We start from the raw sequence: 17,649 nt of genomic DNA, 5'->3' as shown, positions 1-17,649 counted from the left end.
AGGTAGGACCCTTGTATCCCTATTCTCTCCAAGACCTTTATCATAAAGGGGTGTTGAATTTTGTCGAATGCTTTTTCCGCATCTAGTGAAATGATCATATGGTTTTTTTCTTTCAGTTTATTTATATGGTGGATTACATTGATAGATTTGCGTATGTTGAACCAGCCCTGCATCTCTGGGATGAAGCCTACTTGATCATAATGGATAATTTTTCTTATGTGTTCTTGGATTCGGTTTGCCATTATTTTATTGAAGATTTTTGCGTCGATGTTCATGAGTGAGATCGGTCTGTAATTCTCTTTCTTGGTTGGGTCTTTTTGTGGTTTTGGTATCAGGGTAACTGTAGCTTCATAAAAGGAATTTGGCAATGACTCTTCTGATTCTATATTGTGAAATACCTTAAGGAGTATAGGTATTAATTCTTCTTGGAAGTTCTGGTAGAATTCTGCATTGAAACCATCTGGTCCTGGGCTTTTTTTCGAAGGGAGATTTTTGATAACCATTTCTAATTCTTCGCGAGAAACCGGTCTATTTAGATCATTCACCTGGTCTTGGTTTAGCTTTGGTATATGATACTTATTTAAAAAAATGTCCATTTCTTTTGTATTTTCCAGTTTTGTGGCATACAGGCTTTTGTAGTAAGATCTAATGATTCTCTGAATTTCCTCTGTGTCTGTGGTTATGTCCCCCTTTTCATTTCTGATCTTATTTATTTGCGTGTTCTCTCTCTGTCGTTTAATTAGTTTGGATAGGGGTTTGTCGATCTTGTTGATTTTCTCCAAGAACCAGCTTTTTGTTTCATTGATTCTTTGGACTGTTTTCTGTGTTTCTATTTTGTTGATTTCAGCCCTCAGTTTTATTATTTCCAGTCTTCTACTTCTCCTGGGCGCGTCTGCTTCTTTTTTTTCTAGAGCTTTCAGGTGTGTTTTTAAGTCCCCAATGTATGCATTCTCCGTTTTCTTTAAGTGGGCACTTAGTGCTATGAACTTTCCTCTTAGCACTGCTTTCATTGTGTCCCATAGGTTTGAGTATGTTGTCCCTTTATTTTCATTAAATTCAAGGAAGACTTTAATTTCTTTCTTGATTTCTTCCTTGACCCAGGCGTGGTTCAGTAGTTGACTGTTCAGTTTCCATGAGTTTGTCGGTTTTTTGGGGGCAGCGTGGTTGTTGCCTTCTAACTTTAATCCGTGATGATCTGATAAGACACAGGTGGACACTGAGATTTTTTTGTATCTGTGGAGGTTTCCTTTGTTTCCGAGTATGTGGTCAATTTTTGAGAAGGTTCCATGAGCTGCAGAGAAGAAGGTATATTCTTTCCTATTTGGGTGGAATGTTCTATAGATGTCTGTTAAGTCCATTTGCTTCATTACCTCCAATAATTCTCTTAATTCTCTATTAGGTTTCTGTCTGATTGACCTGTCCCTTGGAGAGAGAGGTGTGTTGAAGTCTCCTACTACTAGTGTGTGTGGTTTGATGTCTGCCTTGAGTTCTAGTAATATTTCTTTTACATAAGTAGGTGCTTTTATATTGGGGGCGTATATATTCAGGATTGAGACGTCCTCCTGATGAATTGTTCCTGTTATGAGTATAAAGTGACCGTCTCGGTCTCTTCTGATTGATTTTAGTTTGAAGTCAGTTTTGTTAGAAATTAGTATGGCCACACCTGCTTTTTTCTTAGGACCATTTGCTTGAAACACCTTTTCCCAACCCTTTACTCTGAGTAGGTGCCTGTCTTTGTGGTTGAGATGTGTTTCTTGCAAACAGCAGAATGTTGGATCCTGTTTTCGTATCCAATCTTTTAGCCTGTGCCTTTTTATAGGTGAATTGAGCCCATTAATATTAAGTGATATTAATGACCAGTGGTTGTTTACTCCGGTTATTCTTATTGCTTTTGGTAGTAGAGATTGTGTGTCTCCTTTCTTTGAGATGTGCTCGTGAAGGGCCATTAGATGCCTGGGTTATTGTAGGCAGTGTTGGCAGTGGTGGATTCCTTGGGTTGCGATTTTCCTTCTATTACTTTCTGTAGGGCTGGATTTGTGGCTACGTATTGTTTAAATTTGTTCTTATCCTGGAATGTCTTGTTTTCTCCGTTGATAGTGAACGATAGCTTGGCTGGGTATAGTAGTTTGGGTTTGCATCCATGGTCTCTTAGCTTCTGCAGAACCTCTATCCAGGACCTTCTGGCTTTCATAGTTTCCATCGAGAAGTCAGGTGTAAGTCTGATCGGTTTACCTTTATAAGTTACTTGCCCTTTTTCTTTTGCAGCTCTTAATATTCTTTCTTTAACCTGTATATTTTGTGTTTTGATTATTATATGGCGAGGAGATGTTTTTCTTTGATCCAGTCTGTTTGGTGTTCTGTATGCTTCTTGAATATTTAAATGAATATCTTTCTTTAAGTTGGGAAAGTTTTCTTCCATAATTTTGTTGAAAATATTTTCTGAGCCTTTGAGCTGTGACTCTTCTCCTTCTTCTATTCCTATTATTCTTAGGTTTGGTTTTTTTATTGTGTCCCATAGTTCCTGAATGTTTTGTGTTGAGAATTTGTTGGCTTTGCTGTTTTCTTTGATCTGTTCGTTTATTTTCTCTATGGTGTCCTCAGCATCTGAGAGTCTTTCTTCTAGCTCTTGGGTTCTATTGATTATGCTTGTTTCTGTAGACTCAGCTCGTTGGCCTAGATTTTCCATATCCAGCTGGTCCTCAGTTTGTATTTTCTTCTTTGCCTTCATTTCAGTTTTCAATTCTTGAACTGTTTCCATTACCTGTTTGATGGTTTTTTCTTGGTTTCCCAGGGTATCATGTACGTATTTACTCATTTCTTCAAACTTTTTGTTGTACTTCTCATCCATTTCTATAAGGGCATTTTTTACATGTTGTTTAAGGGACTCTATTATCTTCATAAAGTCGATTTTTTCCACTTCTTCTGTGTTAGGTTGTTCAAATACTTCTGTTGTAAGATCATTGGGTTCTGATGTTTTCATGTTGTTTTTCGGATTATTGGGTGAGTTCTTGCCTTGGCGCCTGCCCATCTCCTCCTATTGATCCTATCCAATGGATCCTTTAGAAACCGGATCAGGTTTCCCTGCTGGCCAAGGGCTCCGCTTACAAAATGCCCTCACTCTCTTTTGTGGTTCCTGCTGCAGGCCAAGAACCCTCTCACCCCTCCGAAGGATCTTCAGGACAGGACCAGGCTCCCCTTGTGCCAGTGACCTGGCCAACCAAAGGCCTACCTCTTTGATTCAATTGTAGTAGGGCGATCTGCTCTCCTTATTGCAGCCTGTCCCAGCTGCTTGGGTCTGGCCACCGCTCAGCCGCGTCTGTCGCCGCCGCCGTGCTGCCGCCGCCGCTGCGCCGCGTCTGGCGCCGCCGCCGCTGCGCCTCTGTGCGTCTGGCGCCGCCGCCGCTGCGCCTCTGTGCGTCTGGCGCCGCCGCCGCTGCGCCTCTGTGCGTCTGGCGCCGCCGCCGCTGCGCCTCTGTGCGTCTGGCGCCGCCGCCGCTGCGCCTCTGTGCGTCTGGCGCCGCCGCCGCTGCGCCTCTGTGCGTCTGGCGCCGCCGCCGCTGCGCCTCTGTGCGTCTGGCGCCGCCGCCGCTGCGCCTCTGTGCGTCTGGCGCCGCCGCCGCTGCGCCTCTGTGCGTCTGGCGCCGCCGCCGCTGCGCCTCTGTGGCAAGGAAATATTTGTGACTGACTCCCGTGTGTGTGCCTTTGTGTCTGCTGAGCTAGTTGTCTCGTGAGTGTCTGGGAACTGTTTTGTTATCATCTCTTGTCTCACTCCAAGAGTGCTAAAATGACACGCAAGTAATCTCTCACCTTTATCTGAGTTCTGGGTATCTGAACTCTGGTCTTCATGCTCTTGTGGCAAGCATCTTACCCTTGGAGCCGTCTTCTCTCACTCACATTTACTTCTCCCTGCTATATTCTGAAGTCTGTGACTCAATCTCTCTCTCTCTCTCTCTCTCTCTCTCTCTCTCTCTCTCTCTCTCTCTCTCTCTCTCTCTCTCTCTCTCTCTCCCTCCCTCCCTCCCTCCCTCCTTCCCTCCCTCCCTCTTTCTTGGAGGTAGTTTTGTTGCTGTTGTTGTTTTCTTGAGACAGGGTTTCTTTGTGTAGCCCTGGCTGTCCTGGAACTCACTCTTTAGACCAGGCTGGGATTGAACTCACAGAGATACAGAGATCCTCCAGTCTCTGCCTTTGCTTCCAAAGTGCTGGGATTAAAGGCATATGCCACCGCCACCACCTAGGCAAAATCTTCTCATTAAGAGTTATAGTATGTTTTCTTTCTGAACCCACCACACTTCTTCTAAGGTTCTATCTCAAAGTTATAATAAATCACACTGCACAAATATCAAAAGACATGAATATAAGCATAAGGTCTTTCCTTGTAAAAAAAAAAGAAGATGAAAAATAATATAGATGTTCACTAATGGGGGAGTCACTGAATAATACAAGGTACAGCCACATACTATACTATATATAATGCAGGAATAATATAGCAAGATTCCCTTTCTCTACTGTGTAAGGGATATTCAATGTATATTACTAAGTGAAGAAATTAAGATATGGAAAAACATCTAGAGTACTTACTATATAACACTGTGGCACTGGCTAGCTATAAAAGCCATTCAAATTTAAGATTAAATTCATAATTAAAATTTCATGTTCCTGTAATACTCATATTTCATGTGTTCATATATTCAGTGTCCCAAATGTAAAGAAATTTAATGGAAAGCAAAACAAATAAGATTTATGTTACTTGAGTAACAAAACATTAGGAAAACCACTGCAAAAGAATTAAATATTTATGTGAACCTTCTTTGCATACCAGAGTTTAGCAAAGTTGATAAGAAGTTCCTGTAATAGAAAATCATAAATAATACATACATAGTTATAAAATTATGATATCATCCTTTTAACAGTGAAGATCTACCCAACATTCTTCCTTGTTTGCAAAAACTTTGGTGTGCAATACATATTAGAAATTGTATGATTACTTCACCAATCACCAGATGATCAGCTTTGATGTTACCAGAAGAAAGACAACTAGAACAGTGAGTTCTTAATGAGACTGTAGGAATAAGCATCACCAGAGCTGACCTATTTTTACCAAACTCTGAGTTTAGTTTAGTCTCTAATTTCAATATGAATTTAAAAGGTAGAGAAGTGACCCAAATAATGTATGGCATACTAAGGGTTAAATCAGCAATCTTCATAGGGCAGAAGACAAACTCTTAATGGAGTCTGAAAAATTAAAGACTTTGAGCTAATGTTGTTTGGGGTGCATCTTTGGGGATGAGATTAAACTTGAATTTGTGAGCTGAGCAAAACAGCTTGCCTTTTTAGATTCACATTACCCAAACATCCGATGGCCAGACTAAACTCGACAGACTGAATTGACTGCTTGAACTGAGCTATCTTCTTTCACTGGCTTCAGAACTGAATGCAAAAGTGACATTTCAACTGGAAATTCTAGCATTGGTTCTCCCAGTTCTTTGACCTTGATATTAAGCTGTAACTATTTCATAGGTTATCCATTATTTATAACATGACTACCTAATGATTGTGTAAGCCACTACATCTACATGGTATTAATCTACATGGTATCATATCCATTTGGTCCTCTTTGGATATATTTCTCTTGAGAACATGGACTAATGCAAAGAGAGAGGACACACATTCTTATACTTAAAAGAGACATAGCACTAGAGATTTACCTACTAAAACTAATGTCAGCTGAGTCCAATGACACGTGTTTAATCCCAGCACTTGGGAGGCTGATCCAGGATGACCAGAAATCCAAGGTCATCCTCAAACCCCCTCTCAAAATAAGGACTGGAGTTGTAGCTCAGGTGATAGAGTACTTGGCTAGAATCTGTGGCACCCTGGATTCAATCTTCACCACTATATAAAACCAGACTGTCTGGTGCATGCCTGTAATCCTAGCACTTAGGCTGTGGCAGGAGAAGCTGGAATTGAAGATCTGCCTGAGATACATGAGGCACACCATCTCTAAGACTATGAGATACCAAAATATCCACACAAATAGAAGAACCAGTTGGATGTCACCAAGTGTTGGCAAGCATGTGGAATACATTGAGTTCTTGCCTGGAAATTTAGACTGGAACAATTGTTTTTAAATCGTGCTTGGCAGTATCTACTGATGCAAGTAGATATAAGTTATATGAATCAGAAATGCCACTTAAGAAGCAAATCTAGGGCTGGAGAGATGGCTCAGTGGTTAAGAGCATTGCCTGCTCTTCCAAGGTCCTGAGTTCAATTCCCAGCAACCACATGGTGGCTCACAACCATCTGTAATGAGGTCTGGTGCCCTCTTCTGGCCTGCAGGCATACACACAGATAGAATACTGTATACATAATAAATAAATAAATATTAAAAAAAAAGAAGCAAATCTAGCAGGGCGGTGGTAGTGCATGCCTTTAAACCGCATTCGGGAGGCAGAGGTAGGTGGATGCCTGTGAATTCAAGGCCAGCCTGGTCTACAAGAGCTAGTTCCAGGACAGCAAGGGCTATGACACAGAGAAACCCTGTCTCAAAAAATAAAATAAAATAAAAAGTAAAGAAACAAATCTAAACCATAGATGGGTTTTGGAAGTCTCTTTAGTTGGACACCAGGGGAGAATGCCAGCAACAAACTCTTTATATCAGTCTTGACCATGGTATGCTACTGTACTTCATAAGAGAGCTACAACACAACAGCCTTGTCCTTTATCACCCCTGTTGTCATCCATGATATCATGGAACCTGTCTATAAAGTTAATAGCTCTGCTTGTAGAAATTTCCAGGGTGGCAAATGGGAGCAATGTTGGCTTGTGAGGGTCGAAATCAGGAAGGAAGTAGATGGCTCTGGGTTGACCAGATGCGTGACTGGGAATTTTATCATACATCACTGGAAACTGTGGTTTAAGAATGAATGGTAGAAGCTCAATGTTGTGGTTCAGGTCTGTAATTACATCACTCAGGAGGCAGAGACGGGCACATCTCTGTGAGTTCAAAGCCAGCTTGGTCTACAGAGTGAGTTCCAAGTTACCCAGGGCTGAATAGTGAAACCTTGTCTCCAAAAAACAACAATGGTGAAAAACAGCTAGAGCGGCGGCTCGGCAGCTACAAGCACTTGCTGTTCTTTCAGTTGGCTTCCCAGTACCCAAACTGGGTAGCTGACAATTGCCTGTCACTCTAAATCCAAGGACACTGATACCCTCTTCTCCCCTCCATGAGCATCTATAGGGGCATACACAAAATTAAAAATAAAATTAAATCTTAGAAAGGAAGACTGAAAAATAGGTGTGGAGGTGCTGTGATTGTTAAAATGCCTGGATAAGCACGGTGAACTCTAAAGACTCAGTTTACACATAAGAATCTTCTCAGAACAGTCGAGAATGTTATCCGTGGATCCAAAGATTTGGGATTACACCCGAGGCCTGGAATCACGGGAACCTCCTCAGCAGCACGCCGGTATCTAATTCATAAGACATGGAACAATAATTTAAATTTACTAAGAAAGACCTTCCAACCTTCTGGGATAGTTGGGTCTCCCCACCATGAAAGGTGTTCAGTTTTTAGTGTGGTAACCCACACCTCTACCGGAGTCCAAGTCCTGGAGGTGGGACTCTGCCTTGCTCTTCACACCAGCCTCCAATAAAAAGGCATTAAAATGTAAAAATGGCATCAGGTTTCAGTGGTACCTATGATGCACATGATGTTCTACACACTGAAGGTGTCTTCACCCAGCTCACCCTTCTGTGACCTCTCATTCCCTGAAAGCAAAACTTCTTCACCCTTCAGGTCACCCAAAGAAAACCATACTCACTAGGAAAGAGGAGGCCAGGAGGCAGGCAATTGGCAAAGTTGTCCCACGTTAAGGACCACAGAAATTTCCCATTGTCAGGGGGGGAGTGCTGCCTTAAAGTGTGACTTTTGAGGAATACTATCAGAGAGACCTGAGGAGATCTCCTAGTGGATTTCTAGGTGAGCTAGCCCTGTAAAGGAAAGAAGACACACTTTGCCATCTCTTGCAAAAGAACTAATAGACTGGCCATAGTAACACACTTTGCTGATTCAGGAGCAGCAGAGCTTCACTGTTGTGTTGGAGTGACAGGCCTTGGATAATAGAGAAAGCACAGTCATTTCAACAATGCATTGATTGATCCCAAGAAATCCTTATTTTCCATTCCAAATATTCTCTTACATGGGAAGGTGCGTTTCCCTAGTCTCACTATGCACTCATCTCGTCACCACGACAATAACAACTTAGGTTACCTCAGAGTATAAAAGGAGAAACTGCCCAGGTTGTCTCCTTCACCCATAGAGGTACTAAGGTGAGATTTTCACTTTAGTAAGCAATCAAGTAAATGAAAGTCTACACCCCACCGAATACACTAACACACAAGCTACAGTCAAAATATCACAATGCCCCAAACACCAATCCTGGAGAAAAGAGCTACATATTATCCTATAGTAAGAGATCATGGTGAAAAGGTAGATAGGAAGTTCATAGAGGCCACAGTTCCAATATTCACTTGTGCTAGGCAAAACAATGGCTATTGAATATTTCCCAGGCTTCTTCTGTACATTAAGCAGGCACAGCTGGGTGTTGTGCGCTCCATTGGGATCTGTCAGTAGAGGTTTTCAGCAATCTGAAGAGATGCCCCTTAGGAGAACACTTGTATGTCACTATTGCTAGGAAGACAGGGACAAGGGTCTACTAACCCCAGAGAGGAAACCAACGACCGACCAAAGTAAAAGACACGACATCACCCAAGTCTAACTTGGTGAAACAAGGAGTTTATAAGAGTTCCATATGGGAGCATGGGTAGGGGTTACTTACAGGTGGAAGAACCACTCAGGGACAGCCTTATGCCTGAAAGCCCCAGCGTGGGCAGTGACAACAAAATCTGGAAACGTGGCCCTCAGTGAACAAGTTGCTTATATAAACTTGTTAAGGAAAGTGCCCTGCGCATCTGGCCAATTTAAAGACTTCCAGAGACTCCTGAATTGTTAACTTCTGAGTCTCAAGGAGTCTGTCTTCAGAATTTCCTGAGTCTTAGCAAACCCCATTTAGAAATTCCTAGGTCCTTATGAGCCTTAGAACATTCTGCTTCTACTCCACATTGTCTATTGTGTTCATAGTTGTCAGATTGAACCAACTCCATACAATTTCAGTTCTACAAAACAATTACTTTCATTGGTTGGAGCATGTCATGTTATTTTACTTATCTGAAATTTGGATTCTATGGGATATAAAGTATTTAATGTTACATTTAGTCAATTTAGGGACTCTCAAGAAAAGAGACAAAGAGAAATGTTCCAATGGCAGGTCGATGGAAAACTGATAGCTCAGATTAACAACATAGACAAAATATTGACGTCCATCATGGTAACATTCAATGTTGTATGTTAACTGATAGAATAAAGTAATGCACTGCTTCTAAGGATGCCTGGAAAGATTTTTCTGGAAAAGATTAGGATTTGACTCAGTAGACAATTGAATAAAGGATATCTGCCTTCCACAGTGTGCGCAGAAGCATCTAGACAATTGATAGACCCAGACACAAGAACTGTGCCTTGGCTGCAATGAGCTTATGGAATGATGCTAACTGTACATGGAAAATGAAGGGTAGCTGAGTACCTAGGGAGAGGACAAACAATTTCTTAAAGAGAGGCTTGTCCTAGACTCAACTAATTCCAAGATAAGAAAACTGGCTCAGGATCCCCTTTCACAGCATACCCCAATCCAGAGCCCCTGCACATACAAACTCAGTGTCTCTATTACGCTCCCAAACTACTGGCGGGGTTTTTCCACTGTAAACATAGTGAGGCCTGCTACCACATAGCTCAGGGAAGTCCATGAATTCCAGAGCTTTCTGACATTTTTTAGAGGGCTGGACTCCAAGCCCGCCTGTCACCTGGTGTGGAAGGAATACTGAAGGCTCCTGCCTCGTTTTCCCCCTGCTTTTTCTTAATCTGGTCTGATCCTTTCTCTTGTGGAGGTTGTGAGGCAAGAGAGGCTGCTCATCTCAGCCACTGGGAGGACCAGACTCTTCCCATTTCTGCAGCCACCTGGACACTTACCTCACCCTGCAAGAGCAGGGATGGAAGGAACATTGTGAAACACCGCCTCAGGGTCAGAGTTCCCGAAGGAAAGGCTCTAGGGAAACTGTGGACATGGTCACCTCTGCCCTGAGCAGTGTGGACAGTGGGAGAAGAGGGACTGCTTCCTTAAGCAGTAGAAAAATTCATAGCTTTAACAAGAATTTATTGTATATATTTATTGTGGTGGGATGTAGTGTGTTCAAGATCAGAGGACAATTTACAGGAGTTGGCTCTTTTCTTCCACCAAGTAGGTTCCAGGCCTCAAATTCGTTGGGCTGGGCTGTAAGCACCTTTGCCTGGTGAGCCAACAGATGGGCCAAGAATTCCACAGTCTTGGTTCTTCCGTGTGCATGTACCAACCCTGCCATAAAAGAATGCATGTATGTTTCCAATTGGCCAAAATATGCAAGTCACACAATTTTAGTAGATGTTGTCTATATTCTTCTAGTGTTAGAAAGTAGAATTGCTTTTTATTTTCTCTAATTTCCATGTGTGTTCCATAGTTTACATTGATGCCCCAACATATGTCTTGGGCTAATTCTGGACTTCATACTCTAGAAGGGAAAGCTTAATGACTGAGATGTCTCTATGCTACACCCATTTAAATGGAAAATGTGACAGAAGAAAAGCCCATACTTTGCTGGAGGAGAAATTCCATGTACTCCCTATGTAGAAAAACTAGGCAGTGTTGACCAACAGTCAGATGTGAATTTTCCACAGCTACCGCAGTCCCAGGTACTAAGGGGAGAGACTCAGACATGATGTACACACGAGAGAACACGCACAAGAATGGTCCCACAGCAAAGCTACACATGTCCAAGTGGTCCCAGATGACCTGACCCCAGAAACCTCAGAAATCCTCTCTGGAATGGAAAGTTGCAGTCTGTATATTAATCTACGGGTTCTTTGGCAGCTACGTACACGTTAACACTCGGATGTATTGCATAATTGTCTAACCATCCCCAGATGTCGGGATCCTAAGGGCACTGAACTCCCTGAGTTCTCTGAGTGAGTGGTCCCCCACACTGCCCTCTGATGCCCCAACCTTGTCTATAGGGAAACTCCATAGTTGCCTTGAAGTCCTGCAACTCACATTTTGATCACCAGATGGCGCGCCTGGCTCTATTTACTAAAGGCTAGTTTTCCCTGAATAAATTAATATTTTAATGAAAGAAAAAAATACTTCTCAAAATAGGTAACAAAATAATAAGTACCAATATGCCATGATTGTCTTTGTGTATTGTGAATTCTACAATATTGAGTGAAGGTACACACACAAACACACACACACACATATACACACACACATACATTTCCTTCAGCCATGTCATCAATTTATTTCTGTGAATTAGTAGTTTATTGTGTGCCAGGCATCATCATTCTAACCCCACACCTACATGTCTCACACAATTCCTTTTTCCCTCTTTTGATCTGCTCAAGTGGATTCCCATGGAAACCATTCAAAGAGACTGCCTTAAACTGTCTGGTCCACAAAGAAAAACAAATGCTGCCTTGGAAACCAAGGAAAATTTGGCCCATCCTTCCCACAGTGTTCGCTATCAGGCCCCACTCTTCTCCTGGCTATATCTCCCTTACAGAGGGGAGGGAGGATAAACCTTGTGTGGTGTCGGTCTTGGAAGTTATCCTGGGTGCGGAGTAGATTTTTTTCTGATTCTGCTTCCATTTGATAGTGCAGTTAACATGTATGGATGATCTATAAGAAAGCAATTTGTTTAAGGAGGTCATTGAGGTTACACCAAGCACGTGACTTCCCATTCCCACACTGTGGGCCTAGAACCAGAGCCACAGGACTCAGAGAGGAAGAGGAACCACATCTTCAAAGACAAAGACAGGCAGAGGGTCCAGTCTGAGCATGTCACTCTCCTGATTTCAGGAAATGCTCACCACAGGTTTCTCACATAGCAGTCACCTCCTCTCAGCTCTCCACGTGGGTAGTCTGTGAGCAAAAAGACACTCTTCTCCATTGCTGGAGAGAATGCAACTGTTCTCCAAGCCTATGGATGGATCTTATGCTAGTGAAAACCACAAGCGTGCATTCTGGGACCAGGGGTCTTTCTTCTAAGGATCCATCCCAAAGAACACGGAAGGGGACACAAAGAATCTGACAGAGCAACAATGTAGAACTCCAAGAGCAGAACTATGAAAAACATCTGTGGGAAGGAAAGAGGGACAGCATGATCTCAGGTGTATCTACCACTCAAATGACTAGGTACGCATGTGCTTAGCCAGGTATGATGGTATGCATCTGTGATGCCAACAGGCTGATGGTAAAGACAAGAGAATAGTCGTTTTGAGGCTATCCTGAGCTACATAGTGAGCTCAAGTTTTACCTGACTTATATACTGAGATTCTATCTCAAAACAAACAAAATAATTTTTAAGAAGGCAACATGAAGTCCATGATTATAATTATAGAGTGATCTCCAGGATATATTGTGAATACACAACACAAGGTGAAGAAATGAGGCCAGGGTTATCTGCCTAATATTTTCCTCAGTTACATGCGGCACATGGAGGTTAATAAATTATATAACCCTATTTAAAATAAATAAAGTCAGCTTTAACAAACAAAATTTAACCATAATTATAAGTGTCACCTTCAGCACTGCTCAGATTTCCAGTGGCCAACAGCCACAGACAGCTAGAGCTTCCTGGGCTGGGCAGTGCAGATGCAGAGCATTTTCATCAATTCAGAAAGGTGCATTGGGAACAGAGAGTGCACACCTTTATTGTGAGTGGGAGAATTGATAAAATATGTATGCTTGTGCTTTGAAACACTGGATAGTTGAGCGCCCCCCAAGAAAAGAAAATGATCTCCTATAGAGTGCCCTGGAAGAAACCAGGACAGAGGCTGACATTTATGCTCTCGAAGATGCAGAAGTACTCATTCCATGCACTGATTCCAATCAACTACTTATCACCAACTCCATTGCTCAGATTGAGTACACTAAAAACACTGCCCCCTCAAAGATGCCTGGGGAAAATGGCTGATTCCAGATTTGGGGCCAGGAATGCAACAGAAAAGTGCACAGTGACCTATCTCATCAGGAAGAATTTGGAAAAGACTAAAAAGTCCGTGTTAAAATGGAGATCTTCACGTGAGTGCAGCAAGTCAGACTTATCAGGGAGATGTGAAATATTTTCTCTTACAGATTGAATTAAAGACCAGACGTGATAGTAGTAGCCAACCTACTATTTTATAATATATATGAATTTAATTGGAGTTACCTGACGAAAGGGATGATGCTTCTCCCAGAAGCCATGGATTATTAAAAAGCCCAGTGCCAAGTGTGGAACACCCCCTCCAGCTGTTGGTCAGGGCTGTTCCAGTGATCCCCCAAAACAATGCAGGTATTGTTTTGATCTTGATTCCTATTGTCATTGCTCTTGATTCCTATTGCTTAAGACACCACACACGTTGGCCACAGGGTATGGAGAAATCAAGTTGACACTGACCAGAAACCTTCCTTCCTATTACCTAGTTTTCCTATTACCAGAAGATACTACCAGGCTATTGAGTGGAGGAAAGTTGTCAATGTTCTTATTCCTCTGTGAACTACAATAATGGCCAACATGGCAAGATATACCCATGGGTCAACAGTGGCATGAATATCACAGAGGTAACCAAGTAACTTTATGTTTCAATTTAAGGCCCACTCCACAGGAGGAAACACTTGCCTAATACTATAAATGTCATCATGATCCCATGGTTGGCGAGTTCAGAGGTCCCAGAGGTGAAACTACAACCACCACCACCACCACCACCACTACCACCACCACCACCACAACTAACACCATCACCACCACTAACACCACCACCACCACCACCACCATCACCACCACCACCATTACCACTAACACCACCACCATTACCAACACCACCATTACCACCACCACCATCACCACCACCACCATTACCACCACCATCACTACCACCACAACCACCACCACCATCATCACCACCACCACCACTAACACCACCACCAAAATCACCACCACCACCACCACTAACACCACCACCAAAATTACCAACACCACCACCACTAACACTACCACCATTACCACCACCACCACCATTACCACCACCATCACCACCACCACCACCACCACCACCATCATCACCACCATCACCACCATCACCACCACCACCACAATCATCACCACCATCACCACCACCACCACCACCACCACCACCACCACCACCACCATCACCACCAGCACCACCACCACCATCACCACCACCATCACCACCATCACCACCACCACCATCATCACCACCATCACCACCACCACCACCACCACCACCACCACCATCACCACCACCACCACCACCATCACCACCATCACCACCACCATCACCACCACCACCAATACCACCACCACTATCACTACTACTACCTTTACCACTAGTGCCATTACTACTACTCCTCTGGGAGGTGAACATTGTATGACACTTCCAGGTGTCACTAAGGTGAGCAAGTATTGCTGCAGAGATGAGAGAAGCTTCTTCATCAACTGATGTGTGTCATTAAATCACCAAGTTTCACGATAAGGGTCATTGGGTTTCCAAACCATCCAGGGAATGTCTCAAAAACACAAGAAACAACTGATATCAGAAAACAGCACCACTATGTGGACATGGAGCCAGAAAAGCCCAGGAATTTTTGCCCCGCCTCTTCCCCATAAGCCCCATGCACAGTCACTGCCCTGCCAACAGCAGCCATGGCCAAATGTTCCACTCTCTACACACTGCAGCTGCATGGCTCCCGTTGACCATAATGGCTGTTCCAACCCACTCTCGCAACAGTTTCTACTCAGTTCATTCTACACACAATAACATAACAACAACAAGAGTGAAATTGTGACTCTCTCCAAATCTTCCTTTCATAGTCATAATACAACTGAAAGACTATGAGAGTCATCTACCTTTTCCACCTCACACCGACATGACTACACTGTCCGCCAGCCTCTAGGCTTGTCCTCTGCTCGTAGACCAAATGAGGTCCATGTGGACAAGCCCACCAACAAGGCTTGTATATCCCTTCTTCTTCTTGTCAATCAGGACTCGAGTCAAATGCTACCTGATGAAACCGACTTTGGGGGAAACCCCACCTACAACAATCCCCATCACAGCCATTTTATGTCCACCTTGAGTTCTTTAAAGCACAAATAACATATGGAGTTGCTGCAATTACTGCTATCCTCTACTTACTGACAATTTAGCCATCTAACTCTGCTAGTCTTCTCAGTGCAGGAACCCGGTGCTCACAAAAGAGGCCACTATGTGAATATCTGGATAAACATACATGAAGGAATTGATTTATCTATTTGCTATGCCATGTAACACACTGGTATTTATGGGATTAACAAGAGGACATTGTATGGAATTAAGCAGTCTGTGATCCATATCCTGAAAGACAGAATGTAAAACCCACTAGCAATACTTTTTTTTAAATTTTTTAATTTATTTATTTATTAAAGATTTCTGTCTCTTCCCCGCCACCGCCTCCCATATCCCTCCCCCTCCCCCAATTAAGTCCCCCCCTCAGCCCGAAAAGCAATCAGGGTTCCCTGTCCTGTGGGAAGTCCAAGGAACCCCACCTCCATCCAGGTCTAGTAAGTTGAGCATCCAAACTGCCTAGGCTCCCACAAAGTCAGCGTGTGCAGTAGGATCAGAAACCCATTGCCATTGTTCTTGAGTTCTCAGTAGTCCTCATTGTCTGCTATGTTCAGAGAGTCCGGTTTTATCCCAGGCTTTTCCAGACCCAGGCCAGCTGGCCTTGGTGAGTTCTCAGTAGAACATCCCCTTTGTCTCAGTGTATGGGTGCACCCCTTGCGGTCCTGAGTTCCTTGCTCGTGCTCTCTCTCCTTCTGCTCCTGATTTGGACCTTGAGATTTATGTCCGGTGCTCCAATGTGGGTCTCTGTCTCTGTCTCCTTTCATCGCCTGCTGAAGGTTAATATTCAGGAGGATGCCTATATGTTTTTCTTTGGGTTCTCCTTATTTAGCTTCTCTAGTATCACTCATTATAGGCTCAATGTCCTTGGTTTAAGGCTAGAAACCAAATATGAGTGAGTACATCCCATGTTCCTCTTTTTGGGTCTGGCTTACCCCACTCAGGATAGTGTTTTCTATTTCCATCCATTTGTATGCAAAATTCAAGAAGTCCTTGGTTCTTACTGCTGAGTAGTACTCTAATATGTATATATTCCATACTTTCTTCATCCATTCTTCCATTGAAGGGCATCTAGGTTGTTTCCAGGTTCTGGCTATCACAAACAATGCTGCTATGAACATCGTAGAGCATATACTTTTGTTGTATGATAAGGCCTCTCTTGGGTATATTCCCAAGAGTGGTATTGCTGGGTCCAGGGGTAAGTTGATCCCGAATTTCCTGAGAAACCGAAACACTGACTTCCATAGTGGTTGCACAAGTTTGCATTCCCACCAGCAATGGATGAGTGTACCCCTTTCTCCACAACCTCTCCAACAAAGGCTATCATTGGTGTTTTTTATTTTAGCCATTCTGACAGGTATAAGATGGTATCTTAAAGTTGTCTTGATTTGCATTTCCCTGATCACTAAGGAAGTTGAGCATGACCTTAAGTGTCTTTTGGCCATTTGAAGTTCTTCTGTTGAGAATTCTCTGTTCAGCTCAATGCCCCATTTTATAATTGGGTTGGTTAGCCTTTTACGGTCTAGTTTCTTGAGATCTTTATATATTTTGGAGATCAGACCTTTGTCAGTTGCGGGGTTGGTGAAGATCTTCTCCCAGTTAGTGGGTTGCCTTTGTGTCTTAGCGACAGTGTCCTTTGCTTTACAGAAGCTTCTCAGTCTGGACAGCCATCAGAAAGAAGTGGCTATGCCACACCCCACTTCTCAGGTATTGATTCAGTGTCTGTTGTGGACCCAGATATCTAACATTTTAATAAGCATGATTTAGTGTCTGTCGTGGACACAGATATCTACCATTTTAATAAGCACTCCCTGCAAATGTGATGCAGTAATGCATGGCCCTTTCGGGGAAATGGTCTGATGGGGATGGCGTCCATTTCAGTCCTGGTCATTTAAAGGAACCCATGCAGACTTCTGTCATCTGGGGAGTCTATGAATGTCATTGTTCCACAGTGTGCTGCTCTTGCTGCTACCTGCTCAACAGGATGTGTTCCTACAAGGCATCACAGACCAGCTGCTGGTCACACGGATGGGAAGAGAAAAGGAAATGACTGACCTGGTGAGTCCCACATGATCTTGTCACTGTTGCTCAGGTAACAGGCTGAACAGACCACACCACTTTTGGTTCTTCTCCAGGAGTTGGTTCTGCATGGAAAGTTCACTGTTTTCTCCCCTGTTCTACTAGAAGGCAGAGAAGGAGTAGAGAAAGCTCATGGAGAGGGGAGGAAGGCAGATGAGAACGCTCATGCACTCTACTGTACTGAATATAGGGATGGAGTAGTCTGTCTGCATCCAGTCAAGTCAAAGATGTGCAGTGACATCTTCCTCTTCTTTGTTCATCTCACAGACCCT

The 17,649-nt window shown here is 43.2% G+C and overlaps 1 long non-coding RNA gene across 7 annotated transcripts in view; it reads left to right on the top strand.

The window, feature by feature from the left end:
* LOC121436895 overlaps positions 1 to 17,258 on the top strand; it is a 38,354-nt gene extending 21,096 nt beyond the window's left edge. For 6 of the 7 annotated variants that reach the window (XR_005972860.1, XR_005972861.1, XR_005972855.1 and 3 more), the window contains 2 exons: positions 13,275 to 13,473; positions 16,946 to 17,258. This is a non-coding gene — a long non-coding RNA (uncharacterized LOC121436895). The remainder of the gene's footprint in view (positions 1 to 13,274; positions 13,474 to 16,945) is intronic. The other variant, XR_005972856.1, reaches the window with a different exon arrangement.
* Positions 17,259 to 17,649: the final 391 nt, after the last annotated feature.

The sequence above is a fragment of the Microtus oregoni genome, unplaced genomic scaffold, assembly GCF_018167655.1.
Source record: "Microtus oregoni isolate MIOR12 unplaced genomic scaffold, Mior012 000050F_006, whole genome shotgun sequence".
NCBI lineage: Eukaryota > Metazoa > Chordata > Mammalia > Rodentia > Cricetidae > Microtus > Microtus oregoni.
Note: the sequence above shows the minus strand (reverse complement) of the source record. Positions and strands in the feature narration are given on the sequence as shown.